A 20,148-nucleotide genomic window follows, 5' to 3' on the forward strand; every position below is an offset into this window, starting at 1 on the left:
TAGTAAACAAACCACAGGCTGGTGTCTATGGACTTGAAAAGGGAAAACTTATGGTAAATAAAAAAGAAAAAATGGCCCTATTCTGTATAAGTGCTTACCTCTTAGTTGCTAAATGACATACAAATATATGCTTTATGTAGTGAAGCTCCAAATAGGAGCATCTCTTCTCTTAGATGAGTCCTTGCAGGCAAGTGCTGCCTTCTCTCCATCATTGCTTTTCTTTTGCTCAGCATTTGTAGTAGACTCCAGGTAAATACCTGCTGAGCTTTTGTAATAATAGATATTAATAGAAATACTATAATAAACATAGGAAGTAAACACATTTGATTTTATTATGGCATTTTTTTTCTAATCAAACGTGCAGTGTAATTGCAACCTGTTCATGTCCGTGTAGTTAAATCCTCATGACCATTCCACAGGAGTTCTGTTCACACAATCCTTCCTGACAAGGGACATGGCTGTACAAGCAAGGAGACATTATTCAATGGAGTTGTGGGAAGTTTACAAGTTGCAAGTCAAAAGATGTGCGGTCTACTGTTCTCAGTCCCTTCCCTAATCCTCAAACAAAGTTGGAAAAATGCAAGTTGTTCCTAATCCCCTACTGACAGCCTACACCTGTGTCAGAAAAGAATAACTGATCAGGAGCCTTTTTTCTTTTTGCTTTTGTACGTGTGTGTGTGTGTGTGCATACTAGGAATTGAACTCAGGTGTGTCCAAATCTCTGAATATGCCTCCAGACCTATTTTGAAACGGGGTCTCACTAAGTTGCAGAGGGCCTCACAAGTTGCTGAGGCTAGTCTCGAACTTGTGATCCTCCTGTTTCAGCCTCCCAAGTACTAGGATTATAGGCACGTGCTACCACACCTAGCTATGGAGCTCTTTTGTGTATGAACCCAGTATCCTTATCAACACAGGCTCTCTGAAGCCTCAAATTGCAGTTAGAGCAATACAGGAATTGTATGTAAGGTGAAACTAACTGCTCTAGATAAGTTATAGTTTAATTCAGGATTTGTTAAAATATGCCACTTTCATAATACAAGCTTATCTAAGTGACAACAGACTCTATCCTGGCTGTACTATTTTTCTTGGTATTTTTAATTGGATTATTACTAATTTTGTACTTTCTGGTACAGGCCAGATCAGAGGTATTATGAGAAAATATTACTGAAGATTTCATTTAATTGGTAGTCAACATTAATATATTTTTGAAAGATACTACACTTCCATTTATATTTCAAGAATACGGTCAGTGTTGCATATGTGTAAATGTTAGAAAATATTTGTAAATGTGCATTACAAAGCAAGAAGCTGAAGAAAGCTATATAAGGAGATGCTACCATTTATTGCAATTAGCAAAACTAAAATTTAGAAATATAAATATCCTATCAATCGAGGTAGAAAGAAGATTTATTCTTATATTTAATGATCATGCAAAACTTGGATTCATGTTTTCTTTAATTTTAAAAACATGTGCTCATTTGATATAACTCAGATTTCCTTTTGCTCATTTGAGACTAAAGCGAAATGTTTGTATTTACAACACTTTAGATTTAGCAGAATTTACAATGAACTACACTTATTCAATGTTTCATATTTCTTTGAAGATACATGAGCAGATATAACATATGGTTGCTAAGTCAACCTTGAAAAGAAGGAATCTTTTATTTTGTCTACTGATATTCTTTTTAAAAAGCTACTTTTAATCATAATGAAAATTATAGCTTCTTGACAATTATTATTCTCCAAGTAATCTCACCAGATTTACAAACAAAAAGTATATGATTTAAAGAAAAGAAAAATATGAGAAAAATATTCCTAATGTAAATTAAGCATTATGAGGTATCTGGATAGGAGACTGATAACTTCCACACCTAAACACACATTCTCACATCTGGAAGCTGTATCGCCTCACTTCATTATAAATCCACTGAAGCAGCACCACCAGGGTGCTGTGAGCTTTCTCAGGCATATAGCAAGGAAACGCCCCAACCATAAGTAAGAGAGAAAACTGGCCTGAACCTAGAAATCTGTTTCATCTGATGATGGCAGAAAGGTGATGAGTGACTCAAGAAATATTGTGACTTCCGGGAAGATGGCGACCGAGAAAAGCGGGGCTTAAGAGTCCCGCTAACAACCAATCTCCATTACCACAAAAAGAGCGCCTTTCATAGCCAGAAAACACCATCACCAGAAAAACAAAAAAAACCACCAGGCTCCAGAGAGAAAGCGGACTGAGAACAGAGCGCAGGGCCACAGAGGAGACACACACGCCCGAGGACGCGGCAGCAGCGCCATACTGCCGGCAGCAGCGGCGAACTCAGCGGACGGCTACAGCAAGCCGAGGTGAGCCGATGCGGAACAGCCAGGCGGGATCTTTCAGCGCAGACAGCATTTAAAGCTCCCAGTGGCTGAGCTCAGCACACGCTGCAGGGATTCAGAGTGAAAATCAAAACCAGAGAAGAAAAAATACGCCAGCCTCATGGCCGAGGGCGTGGCAGAGGCGCCATATTGCCACCGGCGGCGGCAGCAGCAGTGAATTCACCGAGTCCAGTACAGCTACATCTACGTACTCAAGAACAGTGAGTCAAATTGCGGGCCACAGAGGAGAAATCCCAGTATTGTGCCTCCTGGGACTTGACCCAGTGAGGGAGTGGTGGTGGCAGAGATATCACACCATAGGAGAGCGTGCAACCTGGCACCCCCCATAGTTTAAAGCAGCCTCTATCGACTCCCTGGGTCGGAGACTCTATGATACAACCCAGTAAAGGAGTAGTAGGGTCTGAGATAATACAGACTCGAGATCCAGAGCACCTTAAGTGAAGCCATAGTGACCCAAGGGAAGAACCCAGAGAAGGCACAAACCTCCGAAATCATGGGAAAGAGGAATAACACTGAAGTAATGAATGTGCACAACCCCACAACATCAGAACCTGATAAAACAGAAAATCAGAGATTTCTAGAAGATCAAATCAGGAAAATAACTGTAGAAATAATAGAGGTGCTTCGAAAAGAACTCAGAGAGAGCCAAAAAGAGATAAAGGATGCAATTAATGAAGTAAAGGCCTCAATTCAAAGCACAAACAACCGATTAGACCACATGGAGAACAGAATCTCGCTCTTAGAAGATGAGCAATCCAAAAATGAATGCATAGTTTCTAATCTAGAAAAAGATATCCAACAGCAGGAATCTGACATTGAAGAAATATGGGCCCATCTTAAGAGAGCTAACCTAAGAATAATTGGAATAGAGGAGGGAAAAGAAAGTGATACCAAAGGGATCAACAATCTCTTCAAGGAAGTAATAGCAGAAAATTTTCCAAATATAGAGCAAGAGGTTGATACAAAGATCCAGGAAACTTATAGAACTCCCTTTAGACAGGATCCGAGAAGAGGATCCCCACGCCATATAATTGTCAAAATGACCAATGTGGAAGCCAAGCAGAGAATCTTAAAGGCAACAAAAACAAAGGGCCAAGTAACATTCAGAGGCAAACCAATTAGAATCACTCCAGACTTCCCAAACCAAGTCATGAGAGCCAGAAGGGCTTGGAGTAACATATTCCAAACTCTGAAAGAAAACAACTTCCAGCCAAAAATTTCCTATCCAGCAAAACTTTCTATCAAATTAGATGGAGAAATAAGAAGCTTCCATGACAAACAGAAACTGAAGGAATTTATGTCTTCAAAACCAGCGCTAGAGAAAATACTCAAAGAGATTAACTACAAAGAAGAAATAGGTAACACTCACCAGAACCAGAGAAACAAGAGTTTCCATCCAACAGACAACTAAGATTGGTTATCTGTGGAGATTCATTATTTAAGTTAGTCTTTTACCTATCTCTAAATTGTATTGTTTGCCTTTATTGTTGTTAATTTTTAGGATTTCTAGTTGGAATATTAATATACCTTCAGATATAGCATTTGGAAATATTTTATCCAATTCTATTAGTAACTTTTAACTCTGTTTACATTGTCTTTGGATATACAATATTTTCTTTTATTTTTTAGGGAGTTTGTATATTCTTCTGTTGCCTGTGCCATTGAAATCATATCCAAGAAATCACTGCTAATTTCAATGTTGTGAGGTTTTATGACCCAGATTTTCTCCTAAAAGTTTATAGTCTTAAGATTTATATTTAGGTCTTTTATCTAGTTTGAGTTAATACTTATATGTGGGATTAGGTAAGGGCCCAATTTTATTCTTTTTCATGTAATTATTATTTTTCAACAATATTTAGTTAAAATATTATTATTTCCACCACCAAATCTTCGTGGAAACCTTGTCAAAAATAACTTGACAATATAGGGAAGAAGTTAGCTCTAGGCTTGTATTTAACTCCAATGGTCTATATATCTGCCTTTAGAACAGTACTACACTGTTTTAATTATTGTAGCTTTATATGGTTTGAAACCAGAAAATATACATCTTCTAGCTTTGTTTTTGCTTCGAGATTGTTTTGGGTATCTAGAGTCCATATTCCATATCAGGATAGATTTTTTTCTGAAAAATAAATATATGATAGTTTCACCTAAAAAAACAGAAAAAAAATATGCTCTGGTAAGAAAGAAAGCAAAAAGAAATATTAAAATGTTATCTTTAAGTCATCAAAAGCTTGGTATCAGACAAATGAAACTGTTATGTGAGATTATCATTTTTAATTTTGGATAAATTGCTATAATACTAGATGTCAACCACTAAGCCAAGCATGGGAGGGAGGGATGGGGAGAGAATGGGGTGGGGATCGGGTGGGGGCTGACTGGGCGATGTGTGCATGTATGTCTACAAAAGTTTGTATCCCACTATGATGTATGATTACAGTGCACCAATAAAATAAAATTAAAAAAAAAAAAAAGAAATATTGTGATGAGTACAGTGATGGTGATATATTATTGTAATTTTATTGAATGTTTTCTGTATTTGTTTCATGTGTCTTCATGGTATTAACTAATTCAAGGCTCACAACAAATAGTGAGTACTACTCATGGAAGAACTGATAGTACAAAATTAAGAAATATAAGAACACACACCTAATAAGGGTCAGCCAGTATTCTGGCTGCTGGTGGCTCTAAAATCAAGAAGGGTAACTGCGCGTGGTGGCACACACTTGTAATCCCAGTACTTGAGAGACTGAGACAGGAGGATCACAGGTTCACGGCCAGCCTCAGCTACTTAGTAAGACCCTCTGAAACTTAGTGAGACTCTGCTTCAAAATAAAGAATAAAAAGTAGGCCTGGGGATGTAGCTCAAAGGCAGAATGTCCCTGGGTCCAATTCCCAGTAACACACTAATAAAGAAAATAAAAAATAAAACCGAAATGTGAGAAGAAAAATGTACAGGGAGTTGAAGAGAGTTACAGGAAGGATGCTAGCAGATGGAGGACCACAGTGCGGAGAGCATTTCGAACAAGACCTAGGACCATGAGGGGAATACAGGAGAGAGAGCCAAAGCACAGTGGGCTTACGCTTTGAAAATGACTACATCCTGGCCCACTGTGGTGAGGGAGAATACCGGCTGGTCTCCTTCAGGTCTACGGGCTAGTGTGGTCTGCTAGGAAACAAAAGAGGGAGTGTAACTGCCCTGGTAGTGCCCATGTCCTACTACCTTGACACTGTTCATATGCTGCCTTACATGACAAAAATAATTCTGTAACAGTAATTAAGATTAAGGACCTTGAGATGAGAATGGCAGCCTCGAATACCCAGGGGGCTCAATCTAATCATGAGTCCTTGTAATTGGAAAAATTTCCCCTGCTGTGGTCACTGAGCAGCCATGACTATAGCAGAAGGGTCAGAAAGATACAAAGCTACTAGCTTTGAAGAGGAAGAAAGAGCAATGAGCTAGAGTGAGCAGCTTCTAGAAGCCAGAAAAGGCAAAGAAAGGGATGATCTCCCAGAGAACCTTCCAGAAGGAGTGCGGCTCCACCATCACCTTGGCTTTAGCCAGGTGAGATGTGTATCAACCTTCACACCTACAGAACTGTAAGAGAATAAAATTGTGTGGCTCTAAGCAACTAAGTTTGTGGCAGTTAATTTCAGCAGCAATACAGAATCAACACCGCCATCTTGAATTCTAGGTCAAGGCTGCCCCTGGAGGGTGGAGGAGGAACTGCAGAGGCTGTGAGTGGCAGAGCCGGAGAGGAAAGCCACAACTGACTGACCCAGACCACTCCAGAGGGTGGAGAATTGGAATGAAAACGTTTTGGAAAAATTAAAGCAAGCCCAGTGAGAATGTATAATGGACAAGGCTGATCTTGTCCATCTTTTTCGTTTTTGGAGACACATTGCTCTCATTCTAAACCCCATCCCAAGATTCTGTTCTGAGAAGCCTGATTTGAGCCAACTTAGGCCATCTAAAAACAATGAGAATAAAAGCCACACTAACTGCCTAACCGCGTGCCCCTCCATGGTTTCTGCTCTCCATTGCAACTCAAGGTCAGCAGTCTGTAGTTGAAACAAGGTGTCCACACCCAGCGAGCCCTGTAACATAACCCATGCTTGCTTGGGCTGTGAGGAATCAGCAGCAAGCCAGAGGTTAAATAAATGAGATCAGTTTCCTCTCATTTTTCTCAGTACTTCTATGCAAAGAAAACAGTCACAAGACAAAAGGTAGTCACATGAAGCACTGTAAGAACCCTTTGTGGGAGGTATCTTGATTTTATAATTTTCTCCATTAATGAAATGTGCAAAGTTAAATTTAAAAAATGAGTTTAATACCTACATTAGCTTATACAGGTATGCATTAAATAGTCATTTGATACAATCATTATGGTTGATGAAAAGGAGTATACCTTTATTCTCATAAAGAATTTTAGAAGTCCATGTAAAAGAGTAAAAAAAAACACTGATGTAAAATGAAATTTAAAAAACTGTATTTGAGTCTTAATGAACAGAACTGGAATTACTTTTCATACATAAATTAAATCGCTATGATGTAAGGAAAATCTAGGAGAAAAATGTAAGTGCAGCTTAAGTTCTTAAGGTGATTGGGCAGCTAATTAAAAATAACTCATTGAGGTTTGTAAATGTTTTAACATCTGTTTCATGATTTAACTGTCAAACCAAATTATCCTAAACTTGAAACTGTACCACCTACCAAAGCCTACCAGTTATGTTCAGTGTTTTAGAATCCTAAAATAACAGCATATGAATGAAACTGGAAAAGTCAAACTAGTGTAACAACTTGCCTGATGGGACAGACATGTCTGACAGATGTTTTTTCTTCTTAAAAAGCTCTGATAGAGCTTTTTATTTTTTTTCTTTTTACTTATTTTTTACTGTACAGAAGATTAAACCGAGGTGCATTCTACATCAGAGTGAGGATCTCACTAAGTACTTGAAGCTGGCCTCGAACCTGCAATCCTCCTGTCTTAGCCTCCCAAGTACTGGGATTACAAGTGTGCACTACCACACCCAGCTTGATAGAGATCAGTACTCTAACTCTATCTTTTGGTATAAATAGGAAGGAAATAAAACAAGTGGTCATTTATTCTTTGCCCATTTTATACTAGATTGTGATGTGCACTTTACATTTATTTATTTATTGATTTATTGGCACTGGGAATTGAACAAGGGGGAACTCTACCTCTGAGTTACACTCCAAGACCTTTTGTATGTATTTATTTAGTTTTGTTTTGAAACTGGGTCTTGCTAGGTTGCCCAGAGTCTTATTATGCTGTTGAGGCTGTCCTTGAACCTGTGATGCTCCTGTCTGAGCCTCTCAAGTACTGGAATTACAGGCATGTGCCACCACACCTGGCTAGATAAATTATTCTTTATGTCCCCAGTGAACAACTAGAGACTTATTTTTTGGTTTTTGATCACACATTTTTATTACTAAACAAATTATTTTATTTTATTTTGTGGTACTAGGGGTGGAACCCAGGGGCTTTCTACCTCCGGGCTACACTACCAGACCTATTTTATATTTTATTTGGAAACAGGGTCTCACTAAGTTGCTGAGAGCCTCACTAAGTAGCTGAGGCTGGCTCCGAACCTGTGCGATCCTCCTGTCTCAGCCTCCCAAGCGCTGGGATTGCAAGTGTGCACCACCACGCCTGGCTATTACTAAACAAATTTTAAACAAAAACATACAAATGATATACATGTACAGTTATTAACTAATTTAACAAGGCACAAGAGACTATAGGCAAGAACATCATTACTAACGATGCTTAAAAATTCATATATTAAATCATCTTGATAATTTTCTTTATGAGGTGCGATGAGAATTTTTATGAGTACATTAGAATTATACATAGCAGCAGAATTCATTGTCACATGTTTGTATATGCACATAATTTGGTCAATTTCATTCCCCATCAGCTCTATTTTCTTCCTCCTCCTACCTCCCCTAGTATGCTTCCTCTATTCTACAGGTCTCCCTTCTTTAACATGAGATCCCGAGCTCACCTCCCTCTTTTTTTCCTTTTCTCTTTAGCTCCCATATATGAAAGAAAAGATACAATCCTTGACTTTTTGAAACAGGGTCTCACTTCTTAACATAATACTCTACAGTTCCATCCCTTTTTCTAAAAATGATCTTTGTTCTCCTTTATGGCTGAATAAAATATTATGTATATATGGGAGATTTTTATTCAGTCATTTTTTGATGGATACCTAATCTGATTTCACAATTTGGCTGCTGTGAATTGTGCTGCCGTAAATATGCACATACATGTATCATTATAGTATGCCAACTTTAATTTCTTTGGATCAAAAGTGAGGAAGAAGCCAGGTGTGGTGGCGCATGCTTATAATTCCATCATTTGGGAGGCTGAGACAGAAGGATCATGGTTTGTGGACATCCTCAGTTAGGCCCTTTACAACTCAAGTGAGACTGTTTCAAAATAAAGAATAAAAAATAGGGCTGGGGGTAGAGCTCAGAGGTAGAATGCCCCTGGGGTCCATCCTCAGTACTGGAAAAAAAAAAAAAAAACAGGAAGAACGGTGTAGCTAGATCATTTAGTGGTTCCATTCTTAGACTTCTGAAAACTTCCATACTCATCTCAATAGTGGTCAGACTAGTTTACAATCCTGCCAACAGTGAATAAGTGTTTCTTTCCCCCCACATCCTTGCCAGACTTTCTTATTACTTGTATTTTTTTATTGGTGCATTGTAGTCATACATCTTAGTGGAGTACTAGATGGTAGAGTCATACATGCACACATCACTCAATTAGCCCTTACCAAATTCCCACCCCATTCCGTCCTTCTCCCTCCTCATGTCTGGTTTAGTGATTGACTTTGACATGTTTGTGAATGTACATCATGCACATTAGGTATTTTTGATGACTGCCATTCTAACTAGAGTGAGATAAAAATCTCAGTGTAGTTTTGATTTGTGTTTTTCTTATCGCTAAAGATTTTAAACACTTTTCACATATTTGTGGCTATTTGTATTTCTTCTTTTGAGGAGTTATTTGTTTAGTTAATTTGTCCATTTATTGGTTGGGTTTGTTTTTTGCTTGGTAGTTATTTGAGTTTTTTATATATTCTGTATGTTAATTTTCTGTAGAAAGTGTAACTGAAAAAGAATTTCTCCTGTAGACTCTCTCACAACTAAGAGCCACATTCTATAGATAAGCAATGAGTTAATAAAAAGGATGACATTACTTAAACTTTAACTTAAACTACCAAAAATCTTTGTTAAGTAAGTAAATATTTCAAAAACTATTTTAATAAAGTAAAGCCAAGTGTGGCGGTGTACACCTGTAATCTCAGCACTTGCCAGGCTGAGACAGGAGGATTGTGCATTCAAGGCCAGCCTTAACAATTTGTCAAGACCCTCAGCAACTTAGCAAGACCCTGTTTCCAAATAAAAAAATAAAATAGTGCTGGAGGTCAGATGTAGCGCACTCCGGGGCTCAATAATTCCCAATATTTATGTGTGTGTATGTATATATAATGAGACAAAAATAGTAGGTAAAATGTATTCTGAACATTCTCTGATATTCAAATAGACTGTCAATAATCTATACTTTGAATGACAAAATATGCTTATTTATAAAGAGATGAGTTAAACAAATATAGGTAAAATTATGAAAATCATGTGCGTATACTTGTAAATAGACAGCAAAATTAGTAAACAAGTACCTGTGTTTTTCTCCATTTAACTTAAATAGCTAGCTTTGTTTAGCAATTTTATGTATAAGATTAAACAGTGTAATTATCTGATACTACTTCACTCTGATGTCTGTGTTAGAAAACAACTTAAAATCACTCAGTGTTAAAAACGAATGCTCAGTGCACTACATTACAGTGTTGTGACCCTGTGCCTCTGGCTTTTTCCTGATGCCCTGGAGTCTGCATGTGCCACTCTCTGTGTGTGCGTGTGGACATGGGTGCAGGAACATCTCCTCACACTGTCAGCCAGAGTTGCCACTGGTACCCCATGGGAGATCATCTAGTGCCGAAACATTACAACTGCCAAAGAGGAGATGCTGAATTACTGCTAAGAATTAACCTTAAGACTAGTTGACAATTAATACAGGTTTATAGTCCATGCCTGTGGTTTTGTGTTTTTATTAGTTTAAGAAGTTTAAATTTATAGTTGTGAACCTTACTTGTGTGTGCTTTTTAAAGCAGATTCATAATTAAAAATTCACATTTTCTCATTAAAAATAATGTTTAATGACGTTTTGCTCTTTTATTTCTGGTGAGGCTTGAAGTAGTGAGCGAGCAGACGAAGTGGGAACAGAAGAAGAATACTTAAGCCATTCTTCTGTGATGGAACAGCGTGTAGCAATTAAAAAATATTTTTGAATAAAGTTAGGATATGAGACAGTGTTTGTGATCTAATACTACAAAATTTTAAAAGCAGGAAACAAAACACACATAACCACATAAAGCATAATTCCGTATTTATAAAAATAAAATATTACCAAAAAAACCACTTGAGTACATAAAGAAAAACAGAGAAGAACAGCAGTGCTTTGTGGAACCTAGAGTTTAGTGCAGGCATTCTGTTTTTCCAACTTTGTTGACATTATATTTTATTTTTATTAGACTGTCAGTACTTTGAGGTTAGAGGCTATTCCTCAGTGGTAACTGTCAAATTCTTTGCAGAATTTGAAATTCAATAATTTGTGCATAAGTGTGGTATTGAACCAAGGAGCATTCTACCTCCGAACTAACCAGCCCTCTTCTTTTTTGTTGATTATATATATATATATATATATATACACATATATATATACATAAATAACATATAATAACTGAAAATATATAAACATAACTCACAAGAGAACATAGTTGTCAATAGTAGCTGCTAATCTGATCTATTTGATTAAATAAAGCCATTTTCTCTGGTGTTATGATGCTACTTGGAAAAGAAAGGCCAGAAGTGAAAACTAGTTATAGGACTGTGGAGCAAGTTTCAGACTAAGTTGCAGCTATGTATCTTAAATGACCAAGATTGAAGATGCAGTTTTTTCAAGTGTGGAAAAAGTGGTTTTGGGAATGATCTCTTGTGGACTTGGCTTTGCCTGGGGAAAGCGCCGAGAGCCAACCTTCACCTCACAGTCAACAAAATCCAGGAATGGGATGTTACTTTCTCTCCATTGCCAGTTAGATGCAAGGTCAGTGTTCAGGAGGAGATTCAAGTGTACATTAAGACAGTTCTCAAGGGTGAGGGAATGGGAAGGGAATTGGGGAAGAACTAAATGACTGATGTGAGCATGTATGTCTCTACCTTTCTGTACTCCATTAAGATGTATGAGTACAATCCACCAATAAAAAAAAAAGAGTAAGTCAAGTTAGGATAAAGGCAAATAAGGCACTCCTGCCTGATGTCAACCCACAGGTGTATGACTCCAAAAAAGTGTAAAGATAAACCTCCATGTGAGAGCACAACTATGTCACTACCTGATTTATCTGCTTCCTTAAGAGTCTGCATCATTTGCAATTAATAAAATTAAGTTTACCTGTTGTTCCAGTCAACATTCTCACTGCTATGACCCAATAAACCTGACTACACAAAACTCAGAGGAAAGATGTATTTGCTCATAGTTTTGGAGATTTCACAGATTTGGTTTATGTCAGGCCAGGTCTGCAGAGCTCAGGGCATGGCAGGGGGAAATAGAGTAGGAGAGAGCAAGGCTCTGCTCTCACCTCACAGAGGCTGGAAGCAAAAGAGAGAACAGGGGAGGAGTGAGCATATATAACTCCCAAGGCCACACCCCTTCTCAACCAAGCCTCACCTCAAACATGGCTGCCTACTCTCCATGGCACCTCAGAGGAAAATATAAATCCAAACCATTATACTTGTTTCATGATGTCATTCAATCAACATATACCCTGTTTTAAAGGTTATTAAATATCTGCTTCCTATAAATGGCTGGTTCATCTATCTATAAGATGGCTGATATGCTTATATGCCTAAAACACTTACCTGTATTCATCAAATCTAAGAGGAAATCCTACCCTGTTTATCAAGTCTTCTGGACTGATTTTTTTTCTTTCTTTCTTTCTTTTTTTTTTTTTTTTTTGTGGTACCAGGGTTCCTGGAAGCCCTTCTATCTACCTCTGGGCTACACTCCCAGACCTATTTTTACATTTTTATTTGGAAACAGGGTCTCCTAAACCAGTGCTCACGGCTGGCTTCAAACCTGTGCGATCCTCCTGTCTCTGCCTCCCAAGCGCGGGGATTACAAGCGTGCGCCACCACGCCCGGCCTATTTTTTATATTTTTATTTGGAAACAGGGCCTCTTACGCCAGCATGGCTGGCTTTGAACCTGCGCGATCTTCCTGTCTCTGCCTCCCAAGCGCGGGGATTACAAGACTGCACCACCATGCCCAGCCTGGACTATCTCCATGTTTGGACTGCAGTTTATATACTACCATTGTACTGATGTCTTAGTAATCCTGTTATTCATTGACAAATGTCTCACCCCACTAAACTGAGAATTGATTGACCTCATAGTTCTTTAAAACTCAAGCCTAGGTGTCAGTGGGGTTAAATAAACCTGCTATACACACACACACACACACACACACACACACACACACACACACACACACTTTTTAAGGCACATATTTGAATACCCAAAATTTAACATGGAATTAAACCTAATGTAAAATATTGTCAAAAGGCAATACAAAGATGAAAGCATTTTGTTAAACAGGCCATGGTACAAAGAAAACAGTAATGGCTAATATTTCCTGAGCACTGTGTGCCAGGTATTCTACTAAGCTTTATATGTGTTAACCCATTTCATCTTCACAATAGTATTATGCAAGAAGTACTAATTTGTTTCCCATTTTCTAGACAAGGAAACTGAAGCAAAGGAAGATTAATAACCACATCAGAACATACAGCAAATAAGAGCTAGGATTTTGGATCCAGGCAGGTTAGCTCTACAATAATTGCTCTTCATAAATTTTAGTCAAAGTTCTCTCTGTATTACGGATTATCAGATTCCTTTTCATTTATTCCCTGAAAGCAGTTCAGTAAAATAAGAGGAATATAATAGGAAGAGAAGTAAAATTAAACCAATTTAATTTGGGTGCTATGTCTCAGAGACAAATGATGCTCACATTACCTCCGCATGGCCTCTTCTGCTTCAATATGTACAGAAATTCTCCTTCACTGAGTAATTCCTCTTTGAAGTAGCTTGGCTATTTGGGACTTTTACTCATTTCTATAACATTATGCAATCGACTTGTTAAGTTTGAGGAAAAGACTTGGTTGGTTCTTGTTTCACTGAATCTGGAGCTCAATTAGGCAACAACTTACTATTGTAATGAATCTCCTTATCTTCAAACAAAGTTTAAGTCTCTTGAAATTGTTTTGAAGTGTTTTTCATTTGTTTTATTTTCCATAAAAGTCTCAGATGACTTTTTAAAGATTATTCCCGGATACCTAGAGTTGCTACTATAGATACTGACAGCTTTAATTGGTGCATTGCAATTGTACAAGATAGTACGATTTGTTATTTTGATGCTAAATTTTTGAGTTTATATATTCTGGATGTTAATCCTTTATATATTCTGGATATTAATGTGCTGTCAGAGGAGTAGCTGGTAAAGATTATCTCCAATTCTGTAGGCTCTACTCATGCTTTACATAGTTTTACTTGGTGTGCAGAAGCTTTTTAATTGGATGCCCTCCCCCTTATTAATTCTTGGCTTTATATCCTGAGCTTTAGGGTTCTTAGGGAGAAGTCTCTGCCTTTGCTTATATGTTAGAGTTGGTCCTATGTTTTCTTCTAATAATAGCAGTTTTCTATCTAATTCCTAGGTCCTTAATTCATTTTGAGTTTAATTTTGTACAGGGTGAGAGAAATGAATCTAAAGGAATCTAGTTTTTCCTTCCTTCCTTCCTTCCTTCCTTCCTTCCTTCCTTCCTTCCTTCCTTCCTCCCTCCCTCCCTCCCTCCCTCCCTCCCTCCCTCCCTCTTTCTTTCTTTCTTTCTTTCTTTCTTTCTTTCTTTCTTTCTTTCTTTCTTTCTTTCTTTTTTTGAGGTACTAAGGATGGAACCCAGGGCCATTCTACCTCCGAGCTACACCCTCAAGTCCTATTTTAGTCTTTTTTTGTTTTTTGTTTTGAAACAGGGTCTCACTGAGTTGTGAAGGCCCTCGCTAAGTAAATGAGGCTGTTGGAGATCCTCCGGTCTCCGCCTCCCAAATGCTGGGATTACTAGCATGCACCATCGCGGCCGGCTCTAGTTTTATTTTTCTGTATATGGATACAGTTCCATTTGCTGAAAGAATGTATTTTCTCCAAGTAGTGTTTTTGGCACCTTTGTCAAGGTTCAGCTAGCTCTAACTGTGTGGATCTGTCTCTACATCTTGTATTCTATTTCACTGTTCTATGAGTTTTATGTTTTTATGCTAGTACCAGGCTTTTGTTGTTGTTGTTGTTGTTGTTGTTGTTGTTGTTGTTGTTACTATAGCTTTGTAAATTAATTGGAAATCAAGTATTGTGCTGCTTCCAGCTTTGTTCTTATTGCTTAGAATTGTTTTTGCTGTCCTGGGTCTTTTGTTTTTCCATATGAATTTTAGGACTTTTTTTTCTAGTTCTGTGAAGAATGTCATTAGCAATTTTATAGGGATTTTATTGGATCTGTAGATTGCTTTTAGTAATGTAGTTTTTAGTCTGTAGTTCTCTTTTCTTGATGTGTCTTATCTGGTTTAGGTATCAGGTTAATACTGAGTTCACAGAATGAATTTGGAAGTCTTCCACCCCTTTCTATTTCTTGGAATAATTTGAAAAGTATCGGCAATCATTCCTCTTCAAAAGTCTTGTAGAACTCACCTGGGAATCTGACTGATGTTTTTAAAAATTATATTTTCAGTTTGTATCTGAGGTTTACAGAAACATTGTTAAACTCTCCCATTAATACTAATAAATACTATATGGATGAAATTGGGTTTCCTCTATTAAAAAAAATCAAATTCTCTGTCAATAAATTATTTTTATTTCTTCTTTTCTCCTATCCTGGTGAATTTTTTATTCTTTTTTTTTTTTTTTCTTGTCTCACAGTGCTGGCTAGAACAACCAGTATAATAACAAATACATTTGGTTATAGCAGGCTTCCTGGTTTGTGAGTTTACAGCAAGGTGTTCTAACATTTACTTTTAAAAACAATTTTTGTAGGCATTTGACAGATAACATTTATCAGGTAAAAGTTGTTAATTTGTTAAGAATAATTTTCTTCTTCAAAGAATAGGTGATTAAGATTACTGAATAAATCTTACTGCATACATATAAATGACTATGCAGGTTAGCTCCTGATAGTCAGCCAATGTAATAAATGATATTAGTAATTTATCTAATGTTAAACCAATCTGTCATTCCTAGAATAAGCTGAACTTGTTCCCAAATGACCTTCAATTCAGTTTGCTATAAGAACTGTGTATCTATGCTTATGAGTGAGATTTTGCTATATTTTTTCTGTTCTTGAATTGTCCTTACCTGGTTTTAAAATTATATTAACTTTATAAAGCAAAAATGCCAGGTTTCCTCTTCAATTTTCTAGAAGAGTTTCTGTATAAAACTATGAGCTCCAGTAGAATTTATAAAAATTTCAATTGGACATATTTCTATCTTTAAGGGAAGATAAGCTGTGGGTTCAATATATTTTCTGTTATAAGATTGGAGTTTTCTTTCTTTCATGTCAATTTTGATAATTTTTACTTTTCACAAAAATTAGAACTACACAATTGACATTCATAAAATTAAATTCGGAAGTTTTGAGGGATGTTGAGAATAAAAATATATTGCACACTCACAAAATCAGATCTAGAAATTCAAATCCAAAATGCAGCAATGGTAAGCGAGATCAACCAATTTCTACTCCACACCAATTGTACCTAAGATAACAATGACCTAGACCTGCCAAAAGCCTTTTATAAGTAAAGAATCTTAATAATTGAAGACCGTATGAAAATATCAAGCATTGTTAACATTTTGACTTTTGATTTTCTTACACTCTGTTAACATTTTCATACATACAAAGTATTTCACCTTATTATAATAATTCCTTTCAAATTAATCACTTTGTATTACCATACTAAAATAATTAAATTCCTCATTTTCAGCAAATTATAGACTTTCATAAGCTTCATTTCTTTCTAATATCTCTTTGTGTTCACATAAAACAATTGCTAGTTCTATTTCTTATTCTTTTCCCATTAAATTATTCCAAATTAGGTAAGATTGATCAAATTGACTAAGACACTAAAGCCCATGCCTTACTCCTAGCTAAAACGGAGTATTCAATGTTCATCTATGAGAATCAGAAATAATATTATAAAGCCAAGCATGGTGGCACACAATTGTAATCCCAACCTTCAGGAGGCTGAGACAGGAGTATCACACTTTACCTACAGCCTCATCTACTTGGTGAGGCCCTTTGTAACTTAGTGAGACCCTGTTTCAAATAAAAAATTAAAAAAAATTAGGGCTGGGGATGTAGCTCAGGGAAAGAATGTCCCTGGGTTCCATTCCCAGTACCACAAAAAGAAAGAATATTATAAATTGGTGTGTGTGTATGTGAGTGTGTGTGTGTGTGTGTGTGTGTGTGTGTGTATGATCTGCTTCAGCAACATAGCTTTTCTTTCTTTAAATTTATGAAAAAAGAGAGGTAATATAGAGAACATAGACCTAAGAAACTTTAATTAAAAATTTACATAGCATCACTTCTAAATAACTTTCTCTCTATTCAAAGTTTTATACTAGAGAATTATTCTGTTACCTTAAAGAGTCATTTAGAATCTTGGAAGAAGAAAATTACTACTTACTATGTTTTCTAAACACCATTAGGGATTTGCTGTATAAAACTTATACTTTTTAAAAGCCTGTAAAATGCACTCAAGCTAACATTTTCAGACAATAGCTATCTTTAAAGGAGATGACATCTGTTTATCTTTAGGACCAAGATAAACTCAATCAGTGGTCATACTGTGCTGCCAAAGTACAATCAATAATGTACCCTAAAAATGCAGGAATACTCAAATTCAACAATCAAGCCCCCCAAATGATACTTAAATGGCCTAAAAAATAATCCTTGTAATGGCATGTGGGAAAACAGTAAATGTCTAGGTAGGGAAATATGTTTTATAGACAGAGACAAGAGGGAGAAATATCTTTAATTGGGAGGAGCAAGAAAAAATAGTAAAGAAAGACTATGTGGAAGAGTCGCAAAGGCATTCACAGATGGTGTGAAACAGCATCCAATTTTTCTTACACTGTTAGAAGGCTGTGTCCAGTTTCCTTGCTCTGACATTGGAGAAATTCCTGCAACCTCCACCATCAGCAGGTGAATTGACTCCTCTGAAATACTAACCCAGGCAAATGACCTGACTTAAAACCATCATTCCTAGATCTCCATCAACAGATGAATGGATTGCAAAATTGTGGGAAATTCACACAATGGAATTCTATTCAGCTATAAAGAAGAATAAAATAATAGCATTTGCAAGAAGATGGAAGGAACTGGAGGACATTATGTTAAGTGAGATTAGTCAAGCACAGAAAGAGATGGGACATATGTTTTCTCTAATATGCCCAAGCTAGGGAGTAGTGGTAATACCAGAGAAACTCCAGATGATGGAGGGGAAATTCAGCAAAACTAGAATGAAAGGACAGGAGAGGAAGAAAGCTGAGGTTGTTCAATGGAGGAGTTACATCTAAATATGTGTAATAGTATAAATATAACATGGTTAACCCGGACACTCTCTATTGGGAGGGGGGAAGGGAAATGGGGGGGAGAGGACACGAAGCACAATCTAAATGTACACCATTTTAATATGTTCCACTTATAAATAAATAAAATATGGGGAAAAAAAAATAAATAAATAAAAACAAATTGAAGCAAGAAATAAAACCATCATTCCTATGCTTTGTTCCCACTGACATAAACACAATTAATAAAAATATAACTACAATAACAAATAAGTATGATATAAATAAAAATATAAGTACAATAACAGGAAGGGTGGGACAATCAAAAGCTACAATTAAAGTGGAGAGTAAAAGGCACCTTAGGTAAGAGGCTCACCATCTTCCTCCAGGCCTACGAGGAACGGTGCTGCTAAAGAACAGCAGCGTCCTCTCCTGGGGGCTCAAGCTGCAGGCTCTGCCTGGCCGGCAGAGAGCGCTGCCAAGTAACAACCCCAATACACCACAGTGCCCTCCAGTAAACCAAATGCAATTCCCCTGCATGTATTGTTTTTCACAATATTTTGAAATGCTTTTCAACTTTCACTAAAAATAAGTTGTCTTTTTTCCATTAGAGACAAATTTCAGGGAAATTCTGCAATTTGGAATCAGATGGTTGATATCCAAAACTACTGCTCTGGGCTGTGTGATCTTGGTCAAGCTGCTAATACTCTGTGCTCAAGTGCTTCGCCTGTAAGGCGGAGGTGACAGTGCTTTCTACTATACTGGTTTTAGTGATAGTTTTAATATTATTGAAAATAAAATAATACAGTGTAGCAGGATAGAGGCTTAATAAATATCAGCTATATGTCCTTTACTGAATTTTAAATTTTTATTTTTTCCAGTTTTCCTTATATAATAGACTAGCAATCAATGGCATATGGTTTAAAAAGAGCTAAGGAAAAATAATCTCTTTAGGAACAAAATATATCTCTTTCAAATTAATTACTTTGTTTGGACTTCAATAGCCCAATATTGCCTATAATTAGGTGCTATAACTTTTTTTTTTTTTTTTTAACGGTACTGGGGATGGAACCTAGGGGCATTCTGCCTCTGAGCTACACTCCCAGCCCTATTTTTTCTTCTTTATTTTGGAATAGAGTCTCTCTGAGGTGCAAAGGGCCCAAGTAACTGAGGCTGGCTGCAAACCACGATCCTCCTCTCAGCCTCCCAAATGCTAGGATTACAGGAATGGGCCACCATGCCTGGCTAATGCTATAATTATTTAACTTAATGGATATTTAAAACCTTGATATGAATAAGATTGAAGAAAATTAGTCAAAGCCTTGAACATTCTTGGCAAACTCCTCTTGGAGCAGGCTATTCCTATATAATACTTTCTTAGAGATGCACCTAAGTTGTTCAATACAAAAGCAATGACCAAATGTAGACAGAGCTCTAAGGAGCTGAAATTTCTGTGTTATAATGACAAATGGCCTATAGCACTATCTTATGAATTGGTACGATTTCCAAACAAATGGTGAACAGTGGCAGGCCTTATTGACAAGGACATTGAAACAAAAGCCAATTAACATCATAAATTAGTAAGAGAAAACTATATTTAATATGAACAAAACATAGACAAAACTCACAGGAAAAAAGAACTGACCTTCCCAGGAAAGAATATTTGAACCTTTTCTATTTTCAACAAGTAACTCACATATATACACACATTCAGTGAGAGAGAGAGCACATGTGCATGCTCTTATTACAAACAAGCTCTTTTCGAAAAGGCTTCTTTGGGGTCATTCCTCAGGAGAAGACCTCCTTCTCTAAGCAGGGCTTGAGCTGGTTCCCTTCCTGACCAGTGGGCAGATGCCTGTGCCCGTCCCTGTTGTAGGCTGGTGTGGGCACACTCCGTCACCGGATGAAGTGCAGTGCAGGGGTATCAGAAGAGAGCAAAGCTTCTTTAAGGTTCTTTTCTTTTTTTAATTTTCATATACCCAGTCCTATTTTTTAGTTTCTTTTACCTATTATCTATTTTCCTT

General features: G+C 37.0%; 1 protein-coding gene across 1 annotated transcript in view; it reads right to left on the bottom strand.

The window, feature by feature from the left end:
- BCKDHB (branched chain keto acid dehydrogenase E1 subunit beta) overlaps positions 1 to 20,148 on the bottom strand; it is a gene marked incomplete at its 3' end in the record, with an annotated part of 243,016 nt that overhangs the window by 23,364 nt on the left and 199,504 nt on the right. The gene's annotated exons all lie outside the window — the stretch shown is intronic.

Source organism: Muscardinus avellanarius (assembly GCF_963383645.1).
Source record: "Muscardinus avellanarius genome assembly, chromosome: 8".
Classification (NCBI taxonomy): Eukaryota; Metazoa; Chordata; class Mammalia; order Rodentia; family Gliridae; genus Muscardinus; species Muscardinus avellanarius.